Source organism: Ambystoma mexicanum, chromosome 10, assembly GCF_040938575.1.
Source record: "Ambystoma mexicanum isolate Mex_15411 chromosome 10, UKY_AmexF1_1, whole genome shotgun sequence".
NCBI lineage: Eukaryota > Metazoa > Chordata > Amphibia > Caudata > Ambystomatidae > Ambystoma > Ambystoma mexicanum.
Genome location: NC_090932.1, coordinates 1,536,976,729 through 1,537,000,633, shown reverse-complemented (window position 1 = coordinate 1,537,000,633; position 23,905 = coordinate 1,536,976,729). Strand labels below are relative to the sequence as shown.

Genomic DNA, 23,905 nt, shown 5'->3' with positions numbered 1-23,905 from the left:
TTGGATGGTTACTCAGGGAGGTCTGGCTGCCACTGAAGCCAACCGCAGCAGAGGGGTCGCTTTACCTTTGGCCTTCGCTCACCATCTCAGTCTTCCCAAGAGAGGCAAAAGGGCATTTCTGTCCCCATGCATTCTATAGACACATATTCACGTGGAGTCAACAACCCGACCTCTCTTGGTGTGACGAATCAACTTCCGGGGCACTAGTGGTCCAGGGAGGAATATCGCTTTCTAGACCATCAATCAGTCCCACACCTCTAGTACACCGGAAGGGGTCCGAACAGTGGACGGAACGTCAGGCTGGTTAGTTGCAACAGAGCGAAAAAACAATTGTGACCCACTGATAAAAGGGACTGTCCAGTCAAGGTTGTATACAAATATCTACTTTAGTATTAATACAACAGACAGTTCTAACACACTACAAAATACAACCCACCCTATAAAGGAAAACAGCGGACAGACAGTTTCACAAAGGAGAGGGATGCACTCTGGATACTGACAGGAGTGCAGTCGGTAAAGCAATCAGTCTGAACTGTTCAAGGTTATTTGGTTGCAGCAGCAAGGGAGCAAGAGGTCGTAAATGTCACTAAGGGCCTTCGGAGAAGGACCAGGGGGACAGAACCACAATGTAACTGGTGTTTGAGATGATCTTGGTACTCGACAGCATCGAGTGGCTTCCAGCATGCTTTGTAGCTCCGGCGACAGAGTTCAAGAGGGACGACAGATGCGGATATCAGTTGGCAGGCAGTTTGGTAAGCGAGGCTGGGCGGACGGCTGCAGGCTGCCCTACCCGGCGGCTCGGGGTGAAGAATCGTTGTCTGTGTGCTGGTTGGTGGATCTGGAACGCTGGTCGAGGGTTCTCAGACGGCTTTAGTGACTGCAGCGTGAGAACAGCCACAGTGGTGCAGCCGGTCGCAGTTTGAGAGCTCGACTGCTTCGAAAAAGTCCTTAAAAGATGGACGCTGGTTGATGCTTGTTGTTGCACTCCTCCGAGCTTCTTCTCAATGCTTGGGTCGACGTTTAAGGCGGCCGACCCAAAGCTGAGAAGAGTGTTTGCCGGCAACGGCCTTGTCCTTTGTTCAGAGACTCTCTGGCACTTCCCACCTAGGAAGCTTGCTGGCTTAACCTAGCAGGGCACGCTGTGTGCTGGCTGGGTACCGGTTCTGGTGCTGCTTGATGGATCCTCTGAGTCGGGTATCTCCCTCTGTTCCCTGGGAGATGTTTTGGGAGGTATTTTGCTTCCCTCTTGGAAATCCTGGACTTCCTTCACTGGCGGAAGCCGTGAGGCAGACTGTACCATCACCGAGGGTCCGAATGAGTCCTTCTTCGTACTCCTTTTGAAGTCGTCGGATGATCTGCTTAGTGAGGGGCTCAGCCCTCTTTTAAAGCCAAATGGGCCCCAGTGATTGGAGCATGCTAAGCCTACCTTAAAGACCCAATCCTGGGTCCCCACCACCAATCTTCTGTCATGCGTAAGGTCATGACCAGAGTGCTTTGCAACAGGAAAGGTAAGGGGTGACAACATGTACTACTAAGCCGCACCCATCTTCCTGTCTCCTGTGGATCAAAGTGGCTCTCTGGTTAATTGAGCTCGAGAACAGACTGTCTGCATCAAATCACATATATCTTCCCTCTGAAAGGGGGTGGCCCTGCAGCGGTTGCCTACTGTAAACAGTTGTTCCACACATGACATTCAATGGCCTTCATACAGAGGGGTGGGAGCTAGCTTCAAGCTGACACATTGCATATGAAAAAGGTGTTGGGGTTTCCTGCCCTGTGTTAGTTCTGTGAACAGGCCTCTTGGCAGGCCTGCTTCACTTAACTCTCATCAGTATGCGCTGCCATCAGAGAGAACCTCACAATAGGCAGGGCATATCGATGGAGCCTTTGCTATTTTAAGTAGGCTGACCAGGGCCGGAGGAAGGCGTTGCCTTCCCCCTTCAGAGATGCTTTGATGTACCCATGGCTGTCACATTGCAGCTAAATGTGACAGGAGGACCGCACCGGTAGACTGTGTCCCCCAGAGTGCACTTGACTATGTGTTTGTTGTGCAGTGTCCATTGGGAAATGTGTGCGGAATAGCCCCACACATTTCCAGGAGGTTTACCTACCAACATTCCATTTCTTTTTTTAAAGTATCAAACCAGCCCAGGCGGAGCGCACACTCCCCGTGCGGATGGTCTAATTCCTCACTCTTGGTCAGGTTCTTCAATTCCTACCAGTCAAGTCGTCTCTTCTGTCTGTGTCTGCACTTCATTTGCACAGCAAACAGGCATGTCTTTCCCATGGCAACAGTGTCTTCTCCAAGCTGCACACACAGACAGCCGTTTCTCAGGCTAAATGTTCTCTTCTGACCTCAGTGGCAGAGCCACACTAAGCAGATGGCTCTGCAAAGGCCCAGGGGCTACAGCAAAAAGCCTGAACAGGGCAAGGCCGCTTCATTTTTGGCAGTGGAGTGGAAGTAGAATTGCAGGGTCCGCCCTATGAGACAGGGTACAAGACGTGAATTACATAGGACCTTTTCACTTTTCCCAGAGTCCCCTGCAAAATCGGGTCTATTTTCAAGGACAAGTGCAATTATCACAAACAGGTAGGTATGTGATGGCATGGAAATGTATCGAAATTGTAATGGTTTGGTCAACAGTTGGAACGCTCAGAGACAAATTGATTCACTTCTTGTCAATGTCCTGGCTGCACTGCAGAAACAGCTGGTCGTCCTGGTGGAGCATCACTTCACCTTTCCCCAAAGGAGCCCATTTCTCGATGCTGTCCTCGCTCCTGTGCAATCCTCCAATGGCTCTTTGCATTCTCAAGCCTCTCCCATGTTGCCTTGGCAGCGGCCTGCCCAATAATCTCTCAGGAGGGCGGGGTCACTTGCCAACAGGCCACCGATCATGCTAAGGGAAAGAGCGCACAGGTAGCAGCCTGCTCATTTGCATGTTTACTCCCAGAATCCTATGCATACCTTGCTACTATATTTGCTGTCAGTTTGGTGAGCGCAAGATGATACAGGTGTTCACCTCAACAAATCTCGGCACTGGAATCCAGGCGGTTTTTATGAGTTTGACAAAGGATGCTCAGGATGGAGCTTGCTGGGATCAGTGCAAGTTAAATGGGAATCCATTCCCGGGGCGCACGGGCCTCTGGGTCAGGTGCTTTAGCTTTGCGCAGTGGCAGTATCGTAGCTCATGAGGTTTAACCGAGGCGCGATTATTGCTTATTGAAAACTTTACCCAATACCCCGCCATGACAGCTTGAAATATAGCTGGAATTGGTAATTTTTGACAGTCTCTACGGAGGCTGAACCGATTTGTTTGAAAAGGAGACAATGACGCTTTTACTCCACTGGAGAAGACCTAGCAAGAGGGGTGTGTTTTTCGGAACCCATCCCTTCTATTCTTTGTTCTCTCGTGGCCTACCCTCAACAAAGGGGTTTACTTCCAGAAGCTAGCGCATTCGTAAACTCCAAGCGGCGCAGCGAAGTCTATGGAACCGTGACCATGCAGCAGGTGCATTAAGCGCCTCAGTTGTCTCGCTGCCTTCCTGATCTCACGACATGAAAACCATGAGCTTTCAGAACCTAGCAGACAGTGACCTGTCTGCCTTCGATCCTCTTTGCCACATCTGCTCTTGCGAAAGTCATCAGATTGTTGGATGGTTACTCAGGGAGGTCTGGCTGCCACTGAAGCCAACCGCAGCAGAGGGGTCGCTTTACCTTTGGCCTTCGCTCACCATCTCAGTCTTCCCAAGAGAGGCAAAAGGGCATTTCTGTCCCCATGCATTCTATAGACACATATTCACGTGGAGTCAACAACCCGACCTCTCTTGGTGTGACGAATCAACTTCCGGGGCACTAGTGGTCCAGGGAGGAATATCGCTTTCTAGACCATCAATCAGTCCCACACCTCTAGTACACCGGAAGGGGTCCGAACAGTGGACGGAACGTCAGGCTGGTTAGTTGCAACAGAGCGAAAAAACAATTGTGACCCACTGATAAAAGGGACTGTCCAGTCAAGGTTGTATACAAATATCTACTTTAGTATTAATACAACAGACAGTTCTAACACACTACAAAATACAACCCACCCTATAAAGGAAAACAGGGGACAGACAGTTTCACAAAGGAGAGGGATGCACTCTGGATACTGACAGGAGTGCAGTCGGTAAAGCAATCAGTCTGAACTGTTCAAGGTTATTTGGTTGCAGCAGCAAGGGAGCAAGAGGTCGTAAATGTCACTAAGGGCCTTCGGAGAAGGACCAGGGGGACAGAACCACAATGTAACTGGTGTTTGAGATGATCTTGGTACTCGACAGCATCGAGTGGCTTCCAGCATGCTTTGTAGCTCCGGCGACAGAGTTCAAGAGGGACGACAGATGCGGATATCAGTTGGCAGGCAGTTTGGTAAGCGAGGCTGGGCGGACGGCTGCAGGCTGCCCTACCCGGCGGCTCGGGGTGAAGAATCGTTGTCTGTGTGCTGGTTGGTGGATCTGGAGCGCTGGTCGAGGGTTCTCAGATGGCTTTAGTGACTGCAGCGTTAGAACAGCCACAGTGGTGCAGCCGGTCGCAGTTTGAGAGCTCGACTGCTTCGAAAAAGTCCTTAAAAGATGGACGCTGGTTGATGCTTGTTGTTGCACTCCTCCGAGCTTCTTCTCAATGCTTGGGTCGACGTTTAAGGCGGCCTACCCAAAGCTGAGAAGAGTGTTTGCCGGCAACGGCCTTGTCCTTTGTTCAGAGACTCTCTGGCACTTCCCACCTAGGAAGCTTGCTGGCTTAACCTAGCAGGGCACGCTGTGTGCTGGCTGGGTACCGGTTCTGGTGCTGCTTGATGGATCCTCTGAGTCGGGTATCTCCCTCTGTTCCCTGGGAGATGTTTTGGGAGGTATTTTGCTTCCCTCTTGGAAATCCTGGACTTCCTTCACTGGCGGAAGCCGTGAGGCAGACTGTACCATCACCGAGGGTCCGAATGAGTCCTTCTTCGTACTCCTTTTGAAGTCGTCGGATGATCTGCTTAGTTAGGGGCTCAGCCCTCTTTTAAAGCCAAATGGGCCCCAGTGATTGGAGCATGCTAAGCCTACCTTAAAGACCCAATCCTGGGTCCCCACCACCAATCTTCTGTCATGCGCAAGGTCATGACCAGAGTGCTTTGCAACAGGAAAGGTAAGGGGTGACAACATGTACTACTAAGCCGCACCCATCTTCCTGTCTCCTGTGGATCAAAGTGGCTCTCTGGTTAATTGAGCTCGAGAACAGACTGTCTGCATCAAATCACATATATCTTCCCTCTGAAAGGGGGTGGCCCTGCAGCGGTTGCCTACTGTAAACAGTTGTTCCACACATGACATTCAATGGCCTTCATACAGAGGGGTGGGAGCTAGCTTCAAGCTGACACATTGCATATGAAAAAGGTGTTGGGGTTTCCTGCCCTGTGTTAGTTCTGTGAACAGGCCTCTTGGCAGGCCTGCTTCACTTAACTCTCATCAGTATGCGCTGCCATCAGAGAGAACCTAACAATAGGCAGGGCATATCGATGGAGCCTTTGCTATTTTAAGTAGGCTGACCAGGGCCGGAGGAAGGCGTTGCCTTCCCCCTTCAGAGATGCTTTGATGTACCCATGGCTGTCACATTGCAGCTAAATGTGACAGGAGGACCGCACCGGTAGACTGTGTCCCCCAGAGTGCACTTGACTATGTGTTTGTTGTGCAGTGTCCATTGGGAAATGTGTGCGGGATAGCCCCACACATTTCCAGGAGGTTTACCTACCAACATTCCATTTCTTTTTTAAAAGTATCAAACCAGCCCAGGCGGAGCGCACACTCCCCGTGCGGATGGTCTAATTCCTCACTCTTGGTCAGGTTCTTCAATTCCTACCAGTCAAGTGGTCTCTTCTGTCTGTGTCTGCACTTCATTTGCACAGCAAACAGGCATGTCTTTCCCATGGCAACAGTGTCTTCTCCAAGCTGCACACACAGACAGCCGTTTCTCAGGCTAAATGTTCTCTTCTGACCTCAGTGGCAGAGCCACACTAAGCAATGGCTCTGCAAAGGCACAGGGGCTACAGCAAAAAGCCTGAACAGGGCAAGGCCGCTTCATTTTTGGCAGTGGAGTGGAAGTAGAATTGCAGGGTCCGCCCTATGAGACAGGGTACAAGACGTGAATTACATAGGACCTTTTCACTTTTCCCAGAGTCCCCTGCAAAATCGGGTCTATTTTCAAGGACAAGTGCAATTATCACAAACAGGTAGGTATGTGATGGCATGGAAATGTATCGAAATTGTAATGGTTTGGTCAACAGTTGGAACGCTCAGAGACAAATTGATTCACTTCTTGTCAATGTCCTGGCTGCACTGCAGAAACAGCTGGTCGTCCTGGTGGAGCATCACTTCACCTGTCCCCAAAGGAGCCCATTTCTCGATGCTGTCCTCGCTCCTGTGCAATCCTCCAATGGCTCTTTGCATTCTCAAGCCTCTCCCATGTTGCCTTGGCAGCGGCCTGCCCAATAATCTCTCAGGAGGGCGGGGTCACTTGCCAACAGGCCACCGATCATGCTAAGGGAAAGAGCGCACAGGTAGCAGCCTGCTCATTTGCATGTTTACTCCCAGAATCCTATGCATACCTTGCTACTATATTTGCTGTCAGTTTGGTGAGCGCAAGATGATACAGGTGTTCACCTCAACAAATCTCGGCACTGGAATCCAGGCGGTTTTATGAGTTTGACAAAGGATGCTCAGGATGGAGCTTGCTGGGATCAGTGCAAGTTAAATGGGAATCCATTCCCGGGGCGCACGGGCCTCTGGGTCAGGTGCTTTAGCTTTGCGCAGTGGCAGTATCGTAGCTCATGAGGTTTAACCGAGGCGCGATTATTGCTTATTGAAAACTTTACCCAATACCCCCCGTGACAGCTTGAAATATAGCTGGAATTGGTAATTTTTGACAGTCTCTACGGAGTCTGAACCGATTTGTTTGAAAAGGAGACAATGACGCATTTACTCCACTGGAGAAGACCTAGCAAGAGGGGTGTGTTTTTCGGAACCCATCCCTTCTATTCTTTGTTCTCTCGTGGCCTACCCTCAACAAAGGGGTTTACTTCCAGAAGCTAGCGCATTCGTAAACTCCAAGCGGCGCAGCGAAGTCTATGGAACCGTGACCATGCAGCAGGTGCATTAAGCGCCTCAGTTGTCTCGCTGCCTTTCTGATCTCACGACATGAAAACCATGAGCTTTCAGAACCTAGCAGACAGTGACCTGTCTGCCTTCGATCCTCTTTGCCACATCTGCTCTTGCGAAAGTCATCAGATTGTTGGATGGTTACTCAGGGAGGTCTGGCTGCCACTGAAGCCAACCGCAGCAGAGGGGTCGCTTTACCTTTGGCCTTCGCTCACCATCTCAGTCTTCCCAAGAGAGGCAAAAGGGCATTTCTGTCCCCATGCATTCTATAGACACATATTCACGTGGAGTCAACAACCCGACCTCTCTTGGTGTGACGAATCAACTTCCGGGGCACTAGTGGTCCAGGGAGGAATATCGCTTTCTAGACCATCAATCAGTCCCACACCTCTAGTACACCGGAAGGGGTCCGAACAGTGGACGGAACGTCAGGCTGGTTAGTTGCAACAGAGCGAAAAAACAATTGTGACCCACTGATAAAAGGGACTGTCCAGTCAAGGTTGTATACAAATATCTACTTTAGTATTAATACAACAGACAGTTCTAACACACTACAAAATACAACCCACCCTATAAAGGAAAACAGGGGACAGACAGTTTCACAAAGGAGAGGGATGCACTCTGGATACTGACAGGAGTGCAGTCGGTAAAGCAATCAGTCTGAACTGTTCAAGGTTATTTGGTTGCAGAAGCAAGGGAGCAAGAGGTCGTAAATGTCACTAAGGGCCTTCGGAGAAGGACCAGGGGGACAGAACCACAATGTAACTGGTGTTTGAGATGATCTTGGTACTCGACAGCATCGAGTGGCTTCCAGCATGCTTTGTAGCTCCGGCGACAGAGTTCAAGAGGGACGACAGATGCGGATATCAGTTGGCAGGCAGTTTGGTAAGAGAGGCTGGGCGGACGGCTGCAGGCTGCCCTACCCGGCGGCTCGGGGTGAAGAATCGTTGTCTGTGTGCTGGTTGGTGGATCTGGAATGCTGGTCGAGGGTTCTCAGACGGCTTTAGTGACTGCAGCGTGAGAACAGCCACAGTGGTGCAGCCGGTCGCAGTTTGAGAGCTCGACTGCTTCGAAAAAGTCCTTAAAAGATGGACGCTGGTTGATGCTTGTTGTTGCACTCCTCCGAGCTTCTTCTCAATGCTTGGGTCGACGTTTAAGGCGGCCGACCCAAAGCTGAGAAGAGTGTTTGCCGGCAACGGCCTTGTCCTTTGTTCAGAGACTCTCTGGCACTTCCCACCTAGGAAGCTTGCTGGCTTAACCTAGCAGGGCACGCTGTGTGCTGGCTGGGTACCGGTTCTGGTGCTGCTTGATGGATCCTCTGAGTCGGGTATCTCCCTCTGTTCCCTGGGAGATGTTTTGGGAGGTATTTTGCTTCCCTCTTGGAAATCCTGGACTTCCTTCACTGGCGGAAGCCGTGAGGCAGACTGTACCATCACCGAGGGTCCGAATGAGTCCTTCTTCGTACTCCTTTTGAAGTCGTCGGATGATCTGCTTAGTGAGGGGCTCAGCCCTCTTTTAAAGCCAAATGGGCCCCAGTGATTGGAGCATGCTAAGCCTACCTTAAAGACCCAATCCTGGGTCCCCACCACCAATCTTCTGTCATGCGTAAGGTCATGACCCGAGTGCTTTGCAACAGGAAAGGTAAGGGGTGACAACATGTACTACTAAGCCGCACCCATCTTCCTGTCTCCTGTGGATCAAAGTGGCTCTCTGGTTAATTGAGCTCGAGAACAGACTGTCTGCATCAAATCACATATATCTTCCCTCTGAAAGGGGGTGGCCCTGCAGCGGTTGCCTACTGTAAACAGTTGTTCCACACATGACATTCAATGGCCTTCATACAGAGGGGTGGGAGCTAGCTTCAAGCTGACACATTGCATATGAAAAAGGTGTTGGGGTTTCCTGCCCTGTGTTAGTTCTGTGAACAGGCCTCTTGGCAGGCCTGCTTCACTTAACTCTCATCAGTATGCGCTGCCATCAGAGAGAACCTAATAATAGGCAGGGCATATCGATGGAGCCTTTGCTATTTTAAGTAGGCTGACCCGGGCCGGAGGAAGGTGTTGCCTTCCCCCTTCAGAGATGCTTTGATGTACCCATGGCTGTCACATTGCAGCTAAATGTGACAGGAGGACCGCACCGGTAGACTGTGTCCCCCAGAGTGCACTTGACTATGTGTTTGTTGTGCAGTGTCCATTGGGAAATGTGTGCGGAATAGCCCCACACATTTCCAGGAGGTTTACCTACCAACATTCCATTTCTTTTTTAAAAGTATCAAACCAGCCCAGGCGGAGCGCACACTCCCCGTGCGGATGGTCTAATTCCTCACTCTTGGTCAGGTTCTTCAATTCCTACCAGTCAAGTGGTCTCTTCTGTCTGTGTCTGCACTTCATTTGCACAGCAAACAGGCATGTCTTTCCCATGGCAACAGTGTCTTCTCCAAGCTGCACACACAGACAGCCGTTTCTCAGGCTAAATGTTCTCTTCTGACCTCAGTGGCAGAGCCACACTAAGCAGATGGCTCTGCAAAGGCCCAGGGGCTACAGCAAAAAGCCTGAACAGGGCAAGGCCGCTTCATTTTTGGCAGTGGAGTGGAAGTAGAATTGCAGGGTCCGCCCTATGAGACAGGGTACAAGACGTGAATTACATAGGACCTTTTCACTTTTCCCAGAGTCCCCTGCAAAATCGGGTCTATTTTCAAGGACAAGTGCAATTATCACAAACAGGTAGGTATGTGATGGCATGGAAATGTATCGAAATTGTAATGGTTTGGTCAACAGTTGGAACGCTCAGAGACAAATTGATTCACTTCTTGTCAATGTCCTGGCTGCACTGCAGAAACAGCTGGTCGTCCTGGTGGAGCATCACTTCACCTGTCCCCAAAGGAGCCCATTTCTCGATGCTGTCCTCGCTCCTGTGCAATCCTCCAATGGCTCTTTGCATTCTCAAGCCTCTCCCATGTTGCCTTGGCAGCGGCCTGCCCAATAATCTCTCAGGAGGGCGGGGTCACTTGCCAACAGGCCACCGATCATGCTAAGGGAAAGAGCGCACAGGTAGCAGCCTGCTCATTTGCATGTTTACTCCCAGAATCCTATGCATACCTTGCTACTATATTTGCTGTCAGTTTGGTGAGCGCAAGATGATACAGGTGTTCACCTCAACAAATCTCGGCACTGGAATCCACGCGGTTTTATGAGTTTGACAAAGGATGCTCAGGATGGAGCTTGCTGGGATCAGTGCAAGTTAAATGGGAATCCATTCCCGGGGTGCACGGGCCTCTGGGTCAGGTGCTTTAGCTTTGCGCAGTGGCAGTATCGTAGCTCATGAGGTTTAACCGAGGCGCGATTATTGCTTATTGAAAACTTTACCCAATACCCCGCCATGACAGCTTGAAATATAGCTGGAATTTGTAATTTTTGACAGTCTCTACGGAGGCTGAACCGATTTGTTTGAAAAGGAGACAATGACGCTTTTACTCCACTGGAGAAGACCTAGCAAGAGGGGTGTGTTTTTCGGAACCCATCCCTTCTATTCTTTGTTCTCTCGTGGCCTACCCTCAACAAAGGGGTTTACTTCCAGAAGCTAGCGCATTCGTAAACTCCAAGCGGCGCAGCGAAGTCTATGGAACCGTGACCATGCAGCAGGTGCATTAAGCGCCTCAGTTGTCTCGCTGCCTTCCTGATCTCACGACATGAAAACCATGAGCTTTCAGAACCTAGCAGACAGTGACCTGTCTGCCTTCGATCCTCTTTGCCACATCTGCTCTTGCGAAAGTCATCAGATTGTTGGATGGTTACTCAGGGAGGTCTGGCTGCCACTGAAGCCAACCGCAGCAGAGGGGTCGCTTTACCTTTGGCCTTCGCTCACCATCTCAGTCTTCCCAAGAGAGGCAAAAGGGCATTTCTGTCCCCATGCATTCTATAGACACATATTCACGTGGAGTCAACAACCCGACCTCTCTTGGTGTGACGAATCAACTTCCGGGGCACTAGTGGTCCAGGGAGGAATATCGCTTTCTAGACCATCAATCAGTCCCACACCTCTAGTACACCGGAAGGGGTCCGAACAGTGGACGGAACGTCAGGCTGGTTAGTTGCAACAGAGCGAAAAAACAATTGTGACCCACTGATAAAAGGGACTGTCCAGTCAAGGTTGTATACAAATATCTACTTTAGTATTAATACAACAGACAGTTCTAACACACTACAAAATACAACCCACCCTATAAAGGAAAACAGGGGACAGACAGTTTCACAAAGGAGAGGGATGCACTCTGGATACTGACAGGAGTGCAGTCGGTAAAGCAATCAGTCTGAACTGTTCAAGGTTATTTGGTTGCAGCAGCAAGGGAGCAAGAGGTCGTAAATGTCACTAAGGGCCTTCGGAGAAGGACCAGGGGGACAGAACCACAATGTAACTGGTGTTTGAGATGATCTTGGTACTCGACAGCATCGAGTGGCTTCCAGCATGCTTTGTAGCTCCGGCGACAGAGTTCAAGAGGGACGACAGATGCGGATATCAGTTGGCAGGCAGTTTGGTAAGCGAGGCTGGGCGGACGGCTGCAGGCTGCCCTACCCGGCGGCTCGGGGTGAAGAATCGTTGTCTGTGTGCTGGTTGGTGGATCTGGAACGCTGGTCGAGGGTTCTCAGACGGCTTTAGTGACTGCAGCGTGAGAACAGCCACAGTGGTGCAGCCGGTCGCAGTTTGAGTGCTCGACTGCTTCGAAAAAGTCCTTAAAAGATGGACGCTGGTTGATGCTTGTTGTGGCACTCCTCCGAGCTTCTTCTCAATGCTTGGGTCGACGTTTAAGGCGGCCGACCCAAAGCTGAGAAGAGTGTTTGCCGGCAACGGCCTTGTCCTTTGTTCAGAGACTCTCTGGCACTTCCCACCTAGGAAGCTTGCTGGCTTAACCTAGCAGGGCACGCTGTGTGCTGGCTGGGTACCGGTTCTGGTGCTGCTTGATGGATCCTCTGAGTCGGGTATCTCCCTCTGTTCCCTGGGAGATGTTTTGGGAGGTATTTTGCTTCCCTCTTGGAAATCCTGGACTTCCTTCACTGGCGGAAGCCGTGAGGCAGACTGTACCATCACCGAGGGTCCGAATGAGTCCTTCTTCGTACTCCTTTTGAAGTCGTCAGATGATCTGCTTAGTGAGGGGCTCAGCCCTCTTTTAAAGCCAAATGGGCCCCAGTGATTGGAGCATGCTAAGCCTACCTTAAAGACCCAATCCTGGGTCCCCACCACCAATCTTCTGTCATGCGTAAGGTCATGACCAGAGTGCTTTGCAACAGGAAAGGTAAGGGGTGACAACATGTACTACTAAGCCGCACCCATCTTCCTGTCTCCTGCGGATCAAAGTGGCTCTCTGGTTAATTGAGCTCGAGAACAGACTGTCTGCATCAAATCACATATATCTTCCCTCTGAAAGGGGGTGGCCCTGCAGCGGTTGCCTACTGTAAACAGTTGTTCCACACATGACATTCAATGGCCTTCATACAGAGGGGTGGGAGCTAGCTTCAAGCTGACACATTGCATATGAAAAAGATGTTGGGGTTTCCTGCCCTGTGTTAGTTCTGTGAGCAGGCCTCTTGGCAGGCCTGCTTCACTTAACTCTCATCAGTATGCGCTGCCATCAGAGAGAACCTAACAATAGGCAGGGCATATCGATGGAGCCTTTGCTATTTTAAGTAGGCTGACCAGGGCCGGAGGAAGGCGTTGCCTTCCCCCTTCAGAGATGCTTTGATGTACCCATGGCTGTCACATTGCAGCTAAATGTGACAGGAGGACCGCACCGGTAGACTGTGTCCCCCAGAGTGCACTTGACTATGTGTTTGTTGTGCAGTGTCCATTGGGAAATGTGTGCGGAATAGCCCCACACATTTCCAGGAGGTTTACCTACCAACATTCCATTTCTTTTTTAAAAGTATCAAACCAGCCCAGGCGGAGCGCACACTCCCCGTGCGGATGGTCTGATTCCTCACTCTTGGTCAGGTTCTTCAATTCCTACCAGTCAAGTGGTCTCTTCTGTCTGTGTCTGCACTTCATTTGCACAGCAAACAGGCATGTCTTTCCCATGGCAACAGTGTCTTCTCCAAGCTGCACACACAGACAGCCGTTTCTCAGGCTAAATGTTCTCTTCTGACCTCAGTGGCAGAGCCACACTAAGCAGATGGCTCTGCAAAGGCCCAGGGGCTACAGCAAAAAGCCTGAACAGGGCAAGGCCGCTTCATTTTTGGCAGTGGAGTGGAAGTAGAATTGCAGGGTCCGCCCTATGAGACAGGGTACAAGACGTGAATTACATAGGACCTTTTCACTTTTCCCAGAGTCCCCTGCAAAATCGGGTCTATTTTCAAGGACAAGTGCAATTATCACAAACAGGTAGGTATGTGATGGCATGGAAATGTATCGAAATTGTAATGGTTTGGTCAACAGTTGGAACGCTCAGAGACAAATTGATTCACTTCTTGTCAATGTCCTGGCTGCACTGCAGAAACAGCTGGTCGTCCTGGTGGAGCATCACTTCACCTGTCCCCAAAGGAGCCCATTTCTCGATGCTGTCCTCGCTCCTGTGCAATCCTCCAATGGCTCTTTGCATTCTCAAGCCTCTCCCATGTTGCCTTGGCAGCGGCCTGCCCAATAATCTCTCAGGAGGGCGGGGTCACTTGCCAACAGGCCACCGATCATGCTAAGGGAAAGAGCGCACAGGTAGCAGCCTGCTCATTTGCATGTTTACTCCCAGAATCCTATGCATACCTTGCTACTATATTTGCTGTCAGTTTGGTGAGCGCAAGATGATACAGGTGTTCACCTCAACAAATCTCGGCACTGGAATCCAGGTGGTTTTATGAGTTTGACAAAGGATGCTCAGGATGGAGCTTGCTGGGATCAGTGCAAGTTAAATGGGAATCCATTCCCGGGGCGCACGGGCCTCTGGGTCAGGTGCTTTAGCTTTGCGCAGTGGCATTATCGTAGCTCATGAGGTTTAACCGAGGCGCGATTATTGCTTATTGAAAACTTTACCCAATACCCCGCCATGACAGCTTGAAATATAGCTGGAATTGGTAATTTTTGACAGTCTCTACGGAGGCTGAACCGATTTGTTTGAAAAGGAGACAATGACGCTTTTACTCCACTGGAGAAGACCTAGCAAGAGGGGTGTGTTTTTCGGAACCCATCCCTTCTATTCTTTGTTCTCTCGTGGCCTACCCTCAACAAAGGGGTTTACTTCCAGAAGCTAGCGCATTCGTAAACTCCAAGCGGCGCAGCGAAGTCTATGGAACCGTGACCATGCAGCAGGTGCATTAAGCGCCTCAGTTGTCTCGCTGCCTTCCTGATCTCACGACATGAAAACCATGAGCTTACAGAACCTAGCAGACAGTGACCTGTCTGCCTTCGATCCTCTTTGCCACATCTGCTCTTGCGAAAGTCATCAGATTGTTGGATGGTTACTCAGGGAGGTCTGGCTGCCACTGAAGCCAACCGCAGCAGAGGGGTCGCTTTACCTTTGGCCTTCGCTCACCATCTCAGTCTTCCCAAGAGAGGCAAAAGGGCATTTCTGTCCCCATGCATTCTATAGACACATATTCACGTGGAGTCAACAACCCGACCTCTCTTGGTGTGACGAATCAACTTCCGGGGCACTAGTGGTCCAGGGAGGAATATCGCTTTCTAGACCATCAATCAGTCCCACACCTCTAGTACACCGGAAGGGCTCCGAACAGTGGACGGAACGTCAGGCTGGTTAGTTGCAACAGAGCGAAAAAACAATTGTGACCCACTGATAAAAGGGACTGTCCAGTCAAGGTTGTATACAAATATCTACTTTAGTATTAATACAACAGACAGTTCTAACACACTACAAAATACAACCCACCCTATAAAGGAAAACAGGGGACAGACAGTTTCACAAAGGAGAGGGATGCACTCTGGATACTGACAGGAGTGTAGTCGGTAAAGCAATCAGTCTGAACTGTTCAAGGTTATTTGGTTGCAGCAGCAAGGGAGCAAGGGGTCGTAAATGTCACTAAGGGCCTTCGGAGAAGGACCAGGGGGACCAAACCACAATGTAACTGGTGTTTGAGATGATCTTGGTACTCGACAGCATCGAGTGGCTTCCAGCATGCTTTGTAGCTCCGGCGACAGAGTTCAAGAGGGACGACAGATGCGGATATCAGTTGGCAGGCAGTTTGGTAAGCGAGGCTGGGCGGACGGCTGCAGGCTGCCCTACCCGGCGGCTCGGGGTGAAGAATCGTTGTCTGTGTGCTGGTTGGTGGATCTGGAACGCTGGTCGAGGGTTCTCAGACGGCTTTAGTGACTGCAGCGTGAGAACAGCCACAGTGGTGCAGCCGGTCGCAGTTTGAGAGCTCGACTGCTTCGAAAAAGTCCTTAAAAGATGGACGCTGGTTGATGCTTGTTGTGGCACTCCTCCGAGCTTCTTCTCAATGCTTGGGTCGACGTTTAAGGCGGCCGACCCAAAGCTGAGAAGAGTGTTTGCCGGCAACGGCCTTGTCCTTTGTTCAGAGACTCTCTGGCACTTCCCACCTAGGAAGCTTGCTGGCTTAACCTAGCAGGGCACGCTGTGTGCTGGCTGGGTACCGGTTCTGGTGCTGCTTGATGGATCCTCTGAGTCGGGTATCTCCCTCTGTTCCCTGGGAGATGTTTTGGGAGGTATTTTGCTTCCCTCTTGGAAATCCTGGACTTCCTTCACTGGCGGAAGCCGTGAGGCAGACTGTACCATCACCGAGGGTCCGAATTAGTCCTTCTTCGTACTCCTTTTGAAGTCGTCGGATGATCTGCTTAGTGAGGGGCTCAGCCCTCTTTTAAAGCCAAATGGGCCCCAGTGATTGGAGCATGCTAAGCCTACCTTAAAGACCCAATCCTGGGTCCCCACCACCAATCTTCTGTCATGCGTAAGGTCATGACCAGAGTGCTTTGCAACAGGAAAGGTAAGGGGTGACAACATGTACTACTAAGCCGCACCCATCTTCCTGTCTCCTGTGGATCAAAGTGGCTCTCTGGTTAATTGAGCTCGAGAACAGACTGTCTGCATCAAATCACATATATCTTCCCTCTGAAAGGGGGTGGCCCTGCAGCGGTTGCCTACTGTAAACAGTTGTTCCACACATGACATTCAATGGCCTTCATACAGAGGGGTGGGAGCTAGCTTCAAGCTGACACATTGCATATGAAAAAGGTGTTGGGGTTTCCTGCCCTGTGTTAGTTCTGTGAACAGGCCTCTTGGCAGGCCTGCTTCACTTAACTCTCATCAGTATGCGCTGCCATCAGAGAGAACCTAACAATAGGCAGGGCATATCGATGGAGCCTTTGCTATTTTAAGTAGGCTGACCAGGGCCAGAGGAAGGCGTTGCCTTCCCCCTTCAGAGATGCTTTGATGTACCCATGGCTGTCACATTGCAGCTAAATGTGACAGGAGGACCGCACCGGTAGACTGTGTCCCCCAGAGTGCACTTGACTATGTGTTTGTTGTGCAGTGTCCATTGGGAAATGTGTGCGGAATAGCCCCACACATTTCCAGGAGGTTTACCTACCAACATTCCATTTCTTTTTTAAAAGTATCAAACCAGCCCAGGCGGAGCGCACACCGGATGGTGCGGATGGTCTAATTCCTCACTCTTGGTCAGGTTCTTCAATTCCTACCAGTCAAGTGGTCTCTTCTGTCTGTGTCTGCACTTCATTTGCACAGCAAACAGGCATGTCTTTCCCATGGCAACAGTGTCTTCTCCAAGCTGCACACACAGACAGCCGTTTCTCAGGCTAAATGTTCTCTTCTGACCTCAGTGGCAGAGCCACACTAAGCAGATGGCTCTGCAAAGGCCCAGGGGCTACAGCAAAAAGCCTGAACAGGGCAAGGCCGCTTCATTTTTGGCAGTGGAGTGGAAGTAGAATTGCAGGGTCCGCCCTATGAGACAGGGTACAAGACGTGAATTACATAGGACCTTTTCACTTTTCCCAGAGTCCCCTGCAAAATCGGGTCTATTTTCAAGGACAAGTGCAATTATCACAAACAGGTAGGTATGTGATGGCATGGAAATGTATCGAAATTGTAATGGTTTGGTCAACAGTTGGAACGCTCAGAGACAAATTGATTCACTTCTTGTCAATGTCCTGGCTGCACTGCAGAAACAGCTGGTCGTCCTGGTGGAGCATCACTTCACCTGTCCCCAAAGGAGCCCATTTCTCGATGCTGTCCTCGCTCCTGTGCAATCCTCCAATGGCTCTTTGCATTCTCAAGCCTCTCCCATGTTGCCTTGGCAGCGGCCTGCCCAATAATCTCTCAGGAGGGCGGGGTCACTTGCCAACAGGCCACCGATCATGCTAAGGGAAAGAGCGCACAGGTAGCAGCCTGCTCATTTGCATGTTTACTCCCAGAATCCTATGCATACCTTGCTACTATATTTGCTGTCAGTTTGGTGAGCGCAAGATGATACAGGTGTTCACCTCAACAAATCTCGGCACTGGAATCCAGGCGGTTTTATGAGTTTGACAAAGGATGCTCAGGATGGAGCTTGCTGGGATCAGTGCAAGTTAAATGGGAATCCATTCCCGGGGCGCACGGGCCTCTGGGTCAGGTGCTTTAGCTTTGCGCAGTGGCAGTATCGTAGCTCATGAGGTTTAACCGAGGCGCGATTATTGCTTATTGAAAACTTTACCCAATACCCCGCCATGACAGCTTGAAATATAGCTGGAATTGGTAATTTTTGACAGTCTCTACGGAGGCTGAACCGATTTGTTTGAAAAGGAGATAATGACGCTTTTACTCCACTGGAGAAGACCTAGCAAGAGGGGTGTGTTTTTCGGAACCCATCCCTTCTATTCTTTGTTCTCTCGTGGCCTACCCTCAACAAAGGGGTTTACTTCCAGAAGCTAGCGCATTCGTGAACTCCAAGCGGCGCAGCGAAGTCTATGGAACCGTGACCATGCAGCAGGTGCATTAAGCGCCACAGTTGTCTCGCTGCCTTCCTGATCTCACGACATGAAAACCATGAGCTTTCAGAACCTAGCAGACAGTGACCTGTCTGCCTTCGATCCTCTTTGCCACATCTACTCTTGCGAAAGTCATCAGATTGTTGGATGGTTACTCAGGGAGGTCTGGCTGCCACTGAAGCCAACCGCAGCAGAGGGGTCGCTTTACCTTTGGCCTTCGCTCACCATCTCAGTCTTCCCAAGAGAGGCAAAAGGGCATTTCTGTCCCCATGCATTCTATAGACACATATTCACGTGGAGTCAACAACCCGACCTCTCTTGGTGTGACGAATCAACTTCCGGGGCACTAGTGGTCCAGGGAGGAATATCGCTTTCTAGACCATCAATCAGTCCCACACCTCTAGTACACCGGAAGGGGTCCGAACAGTGGACGGAACGTCAGGCTGGTTAGTTGCAACAGAGCGAAAAAACAATTGTGACCCACTGATAAAAGGGACTGTCCAGTCAAGGTTGTATACAAATATCTACTTTAGTATTAATACAACAGACAGTTCTAACACACTACAAAATACAACCCACCCTATAAAGGAAAACAGGGGACAGACAGTTTCACAAAGGAGAGGGATGCACTCTGGATACTGACAGGAGTGCAGTCGGTAAAGCAATCAGTCTGAACTGTTCAAGGTTATTTGGTTGCAGCAGCAAGGGAGCAAGAGGTCGTAAATGTCACTAAGGGCCTTCGGAGAAGGACCAGGGGGACAGAACCACAATGTAACTGGTGTTTGAGATGATCTTGGTACTCGACAGCATCGAGTGGCTTCCAGCATGCTTTGTAGCTCCGGCGACAGAGTTCAAGAGGGACGACAGATGCGGATATCAGTTGGCAGGCAGTTTGGTAAGCGAGGCTGGGCGGACGGCTGCAGGCTGCCCTACCCGGCGGCTCGGGGTGAAGAATCGTTGTCTGTGTGCTGGTTGGTGGATCTGGAACGCTGGTCGAGGGTTCTCAGACGGCTTTAGTGACTGCAGCGTGAGAACAGCCACAGTGGTGCAGCCGGTCGCAGTTTGAGAGCTCGACTGCTTCGAAAAAGTCCTTAAAAGATGGACGCTGGTTGATGCTTGTTGTGGCACTCCTCCGAGCTTCTTCTCAATGCTTGGGTCGACGTTTAAGGCGGCCGACCCAAAGCTGAGAAGAGTGTTTGCCGGCAACGGCCTTGTCCTTTGTTCAGAGACTCTCTGGCACTTCCCACCTAGGAAGCTTGCTGGCTTAACCTAGCAGGGCACGCTGTGTGCTGGCTGGGTACCGGTTCTGGTGCTGCTTGATGGATCCTCTGAGTCGGGTATCTCCCTCTGTTCCCTGGGAGATGTTTTGGGAGGTATTTTGCTTCCCTCTTGGAAATCCTGGACTTCCTTCACTGGCGGAAGCCGTGAGGCAGACTGTACCATCACCGAGGGTCCGAATGAGTCCTTCTTCGTACTCCTTTTGAAGTCGTCGGATGATCTGCTTAGTGAGGGGCTCAGCCCTCTTTTAAAGCCAAATGGGCCCCAGTGATTGGAGCATGCTAAGCCTACCTTAAAGACCCAATCCTGGGTCCCCACCACCAATCTTCTGTCATGCGTAAGGTCATGACCAGAGTGCTTTGCAACAGGAAAGGTAAGGGGTGACAACATGTACTACTAAGCCGCACCCATCTTCCTGTCTCCTGTGGATCAAAGTGGCTCCCTGGTTAATTGAGCTCGAGAACAGACTGTCTGCATCAAATCACATATATCTTCCCTCTGAAAGGGGGTGGCCCTGCAGCGGTTGCCTACTGTAAACAGTTGTTCCACACATGACATTCAATGGCCTTCATACAGAGGGGTGGGAGCTAGCTTCAAGCTGACACATTGCATATGAAAAAGGTGTTGGGGTTTCCTGCCCTGTGTTAGTTCTGTGAACAGGCCTCTTGGCAGGCCTGCTTCACTTAACTCTCATCAGTATGCGCTGCCATCAGAGAGAACCTAACAATAGGCAGGGCATATCGATGGAGCCTTTGCTATTTTAAGTAGGCTGACCAGGGCCGGAGGAAGGCGTTGCCTTCCCCCTTCAGAGATGCTTTGATGTACCCATGGCTGTCACATTGCAGCTAAATGTGACAGGAGGACCGCACCGGTAGACTGTGTCCCCCAGAGTGCACTTGACTATGTGTTTGTTGTGCAGTGTCCATTGGGAAATGTGTGCGGAATAGCCCCACACATTTCCAGGAGGTTTACCTACCAACATTCCATTTCTTTTTTAAAAGTATCAAACCAGCCCAGGCGGAGCGCACACTCCCCGTGCGGATGGTCTAATTCCTCACTCTTGGTCAGGTTCTTCAATTCCTACCAGTCAAGTGGTCTCTTCTGTCTGTGTCTGCACTTCATTTGCACAGCAAACAGGCATGTCTTTCCCATGGCAACAGTGTCTTCTCCAAGCTGCACACACAGACAGCCGTTTCTCAGGCTAAATGTTCTCTTCTGACCTCAGTGGCAGAGCCACACTAAGCAGATGGCTCTGCAAAGGCCCAGGGGCTACAGCAAAAAGCCTGAACAGGGCAAGGCCGCTTCATTTTTGGCAGTGGAGTGGAAGTAGAATTGCAGGGTCCGCCCTATGAGACAGGGTACAAGACGTGAATTACATAGGACCTTTTCACTTTTCCCAGAGTCCCCTGCAAAATCGGGTCTATTTTCAAGGACAAGTGCAATTATCACAAACAGGTAGGTATGTGATGGCATGGAAATGTATCGAAATTGTAATGGTTTGGTCAACAGTTGGAACGCTCAGAGACAAATTGATTCACTTCTTGTCAATGTCCTGGCTGCACTGCAGAAACAGCTGGTCGTCCTGGTGGAGCATCACTTCACCTGTCCCCAAAGGAGCCCATTTCTCGATGCTGTCCTCGCTCCTGTGCAATCCTCCAATGGCTCTTTGCATTCTCAAGCCTCTCCCATGTTGCCTTGGCAGCGGCCTGCCCAATAATCTCTCAGGAGGGCGGGGTCACTTGCCAACAGGCCACCGATCATGCTAAGGGAAAGAGCGCACAGGTAGCAGCCTGCTCATTTGCATGTTTACTCCCAGAATCCTATGCATACCTTGCTACTATATTTGCTGTCAGTTTGGTGAGCGCAAGATGATACAGGTGTTCACCTCAACAAATCTCGGCACTGGAATCCAGGCGGTTTTATGAGTTTGACAAAGGATGCTCAGGATGGAGCTTGCTGGGATCAGTGCAAGTTAAATGGGAATCCATTCCCGGGGCGCACGGGCCTCTGGGTCAGGTGCTTTAGCTTTGCGCAGTGGCAGTATCGTAGCTCATGAGGTTTAACCGAGGCGCGATTATTGCTTATTGAAAACTTTACCCAATACCCCGCCATGACAGCTTGAAATATAGCTGGAATTGGTAATTTTTGACAGTCTCTACGGAGGCTGAACCGATTTGTTTGAAAAGGAGACAATGACGCTTTTACTCCACTGGAGAAGACCTAGCAAGAGGGGTGTGTTTTTCGGAACCCATCCCTTCTATTCTTTGTTCTCTCGTGGCCTACCCTCAACAAAGGGGTTTACTTCCAGAAGCTAGCGCATTCGTAAACTCCAAGCGGCGCAGCGAAGTCTATGGAACCGTGACCATGCAGCAGGTGCATTAAGCGCCTCAGTTGTCTCGCTGCCTTCCTGATCTCACGACATGAAAACCATGAGCTTTCAGAACCTAGCAGACAGTGACCTGTCTGCCTTCGATCCTCTTTGCCACATCTGCTCTTGCGAAAGTCATCAGATTGTTGGATGGTTACTCAGGGAGGTCTGGCTGCCACTGAAGCCAACCGCAGCAGAGGGGTCGCTTTACCTTTGGCCTTCGCTCACCATCTCAGTCTTCCCAAGAGAGGCAAAAGGGCATTTCTGTCCCCATGCATTCTATAGACACATATTCACGTGGAGTCAACAACCCGACCTCTCTTGGTGTGACGAATCAACTTCCGGGGCACTAGTGGTCCAGGGAGGAATATCGCTTTCTAGACCATCAATCAGTCCCACACCTCTAGTACACCGGAAGGGGTCCGAACAGTGGACGGAACGTCAGGCTGGTTAGTTGCAACAGAGCGAAAAAACAATTGTGACCCACTGATAAAAGGGACTGTCCAGTCAAGGTTGTATACAAATATCTAATTTAGTATTAATACAACAGACAGTTCTAACACACTACAAAATACAACCCACCCTATAAAGGAAAACAGGGGACAGACAGTTTCACAAAGGAGAGGGATGCACTCTGGATACTGACAGGAGTGCAGTCGGTAAAGCAATCAGTCTGAACTGTTCAAGGTTATTTGGTTGCAGCAGCAAGGGAGCAAGAGGTCGTAAATGTCACTAAGGGCCTTCGGAGAAGGACCAGGGGGACAGAACCACAATGTAACTGGTGTTTGAGATGATCTTGGTACTCGACAGCATCGAGTGGCTTCCAGCATGCTTTGTAGCTCCGGCGACAGAGTTCAAGAGGGACGACAGATGCGGATATCAGTTGGCAGGCAGTTTGGTAAGCGAGGCTGGGCGGACGGCTGCAGGCTGCCCTACCCGGCGGCTCGGGGTGAAGAATCGTTGTCTGTGTGCTGGTTGGTGGATCTGGAACGCTGGTCGAGGGTTCTCAGACGGCTTTAGTGACTGCAGCGTGAGAACAGCCACAGTGGTGCAGCCGGTCGCAGTTTGAGAGCTCGACTGCTTCGAAAAAGTCCTTAAAAGATGGACGCTGGTTGATGCTTGTTGTGGCACTCCTCCGAGCTTCTTCTCAATGCTTGGGTCGACGTTTAAGGCGGCCGACCCAAAGCTGAGAAGAGTGTTTGCCGGCAACGGCCTTGTCCTTTGTTCAGAGACTCTCTGGCACTTCCCACCTAGGAAGCTTGCTGGCTTAACCTAGCAGGGCACGCTGTGTGCTGGCTGGGTACCGGTTCTGGTGCTGCTTGATGGATCCTCTGAGTCGGGTATCTCCCTCTGTTCCCTGGGAGATGTTTTGGGAGGTATTTTGCTTCCCTCTTGGAAATCCTGGACTTCCTTCACTGGCGGAAGCCGTGAGGCAGACTGTACCATCACAGAGGGTCCGAATGAGTCCTTCTTCGTACTCCTTTTGAAGTCGTCGGATGATCTGCTTAGTGAGGGGCTCAGCCCTCTTTTAAAGCCAAATGGGCCCCAGTGATTGGAGCATGCTAAGCCTACCTTAAAGACCCAATCCTGGGTCCCCACCACCAATCTTCTGTCATGCGTAAGGTCATGACCAGAGTGCTTTGCAACAGGAAAGGTAAGGGGTGACAACATGTACTACTAAACCGCACCCATCTTCCTGTCTCCTGTGGATCAAAGTGGCTCTCTGGTTAATTGAGCTCGAGAACAGACTGTCTGCATCAAATCACATATATCTTCCCTCTGAAAGGGGGTGGCCCTGCAGCGGTTGCCTACTGTAAACAGTTGTTCCACACATGACATTCAATGGCCTTCATACAGAGGGGTGGGAGCTAGCTTCAAGCTGACACATTGCATATGAAAAAGGTGTTGGGGTTTCCTGCCCTGTGTTAGTTCTGTGAACAGGCCTCTTGGCAGGCCTGCTTCACTTAACTCTCATCAGTATGCGCTGCCATCAGAGAGAACCTAACAATAGGCAGGGCATATCGATGGAGCCTTTGCTATTTTAAGTAGGCTGACCAGGGCCGGAGGAAGGCGTTGCCTTCCCCCTTCAGAGATGCTTTGATGTACCCATGGCTGTCACATTGCAGCTAAATGTGACAGGAGGACCGCACCGGTAGA

General features: G+C 50.7%; 6 non-coding genes across 6 annotated transcripts; all 6 read left to right on the top strand.

The window, feature by feature from the left end:
- Positions 1 to 3,159: 3,159 nt before the first annotated feature.
- On the top strand, positions 3,160 to 3,300 carry LOC138496601 (U4 spliceosomal RNA). The gene has a single exon (XR_011278098.1). It is a non-coding gene; the product is annotated as a U4 spliceosomal RNA (small nuclear RNA).
- Positions 3,301 to 6,807: 3,507 nt separating this feature from the next.
- LOC138496698 (U4 spliceosomal RNA) lies at positions 6,808 to 6,947 on the top strand. Its single transcript, XR_011278186.1, has one exon. It is a non-coding gene; the product is annotated as a U4 spliceosomal RNA (small nuclear RNA).
- A 3,508-nt stretch (positions 6,948 to 10,455) lies between these two features.
- On the top strand, positions 10,456 to 10,596 carry LOC138496759 (U4 spliceosomal RNA). The gene has a single exon (XR_011278241.1). It is a non-coding gene; the product is annotated as a U4 spliceosomal RNA (small nuclear RNA).
- Positions 10,597 to 14,104: 3,508 nt separating this feature from the next.
- LOC138496292 (U4 spliceosomal RNA) lies at positions 14,105 to 14,245 on the top strand. Its single transcript, XR_011277818.1, has one exon. It is a non-coding gene; the product is annotated as a U4 spliceosomal RNA (small nuclear RNA).
- A 3,509-nt stretch (positions 14,246 to 17,754) lies between these two features.
- On the top strand, positions 17,755 to 17,895 carry LOC138496600 (U4 spliceosomal RNA). Its single transcript, XR_011278097.1, has one exon. It is a non-coding gene; the product is annotated as a U4 spliceosomal RNA (small nuclear RNA).
- Positions 17,896 to 21,403: 3,508 nt separating this feature from the next.
- Positions 21,404 to 21,544, top strand: LOC138496599 (U4 spliceosomal RNA). The gene has a single exon (XR_011278096.1). It is a non-coding gene; the product is annotated as a U4 spliceosomal RNA (small nuclear RNA).
- Positions 21,545 to 23,905: the final 2,361 nt, after the last annotated feature.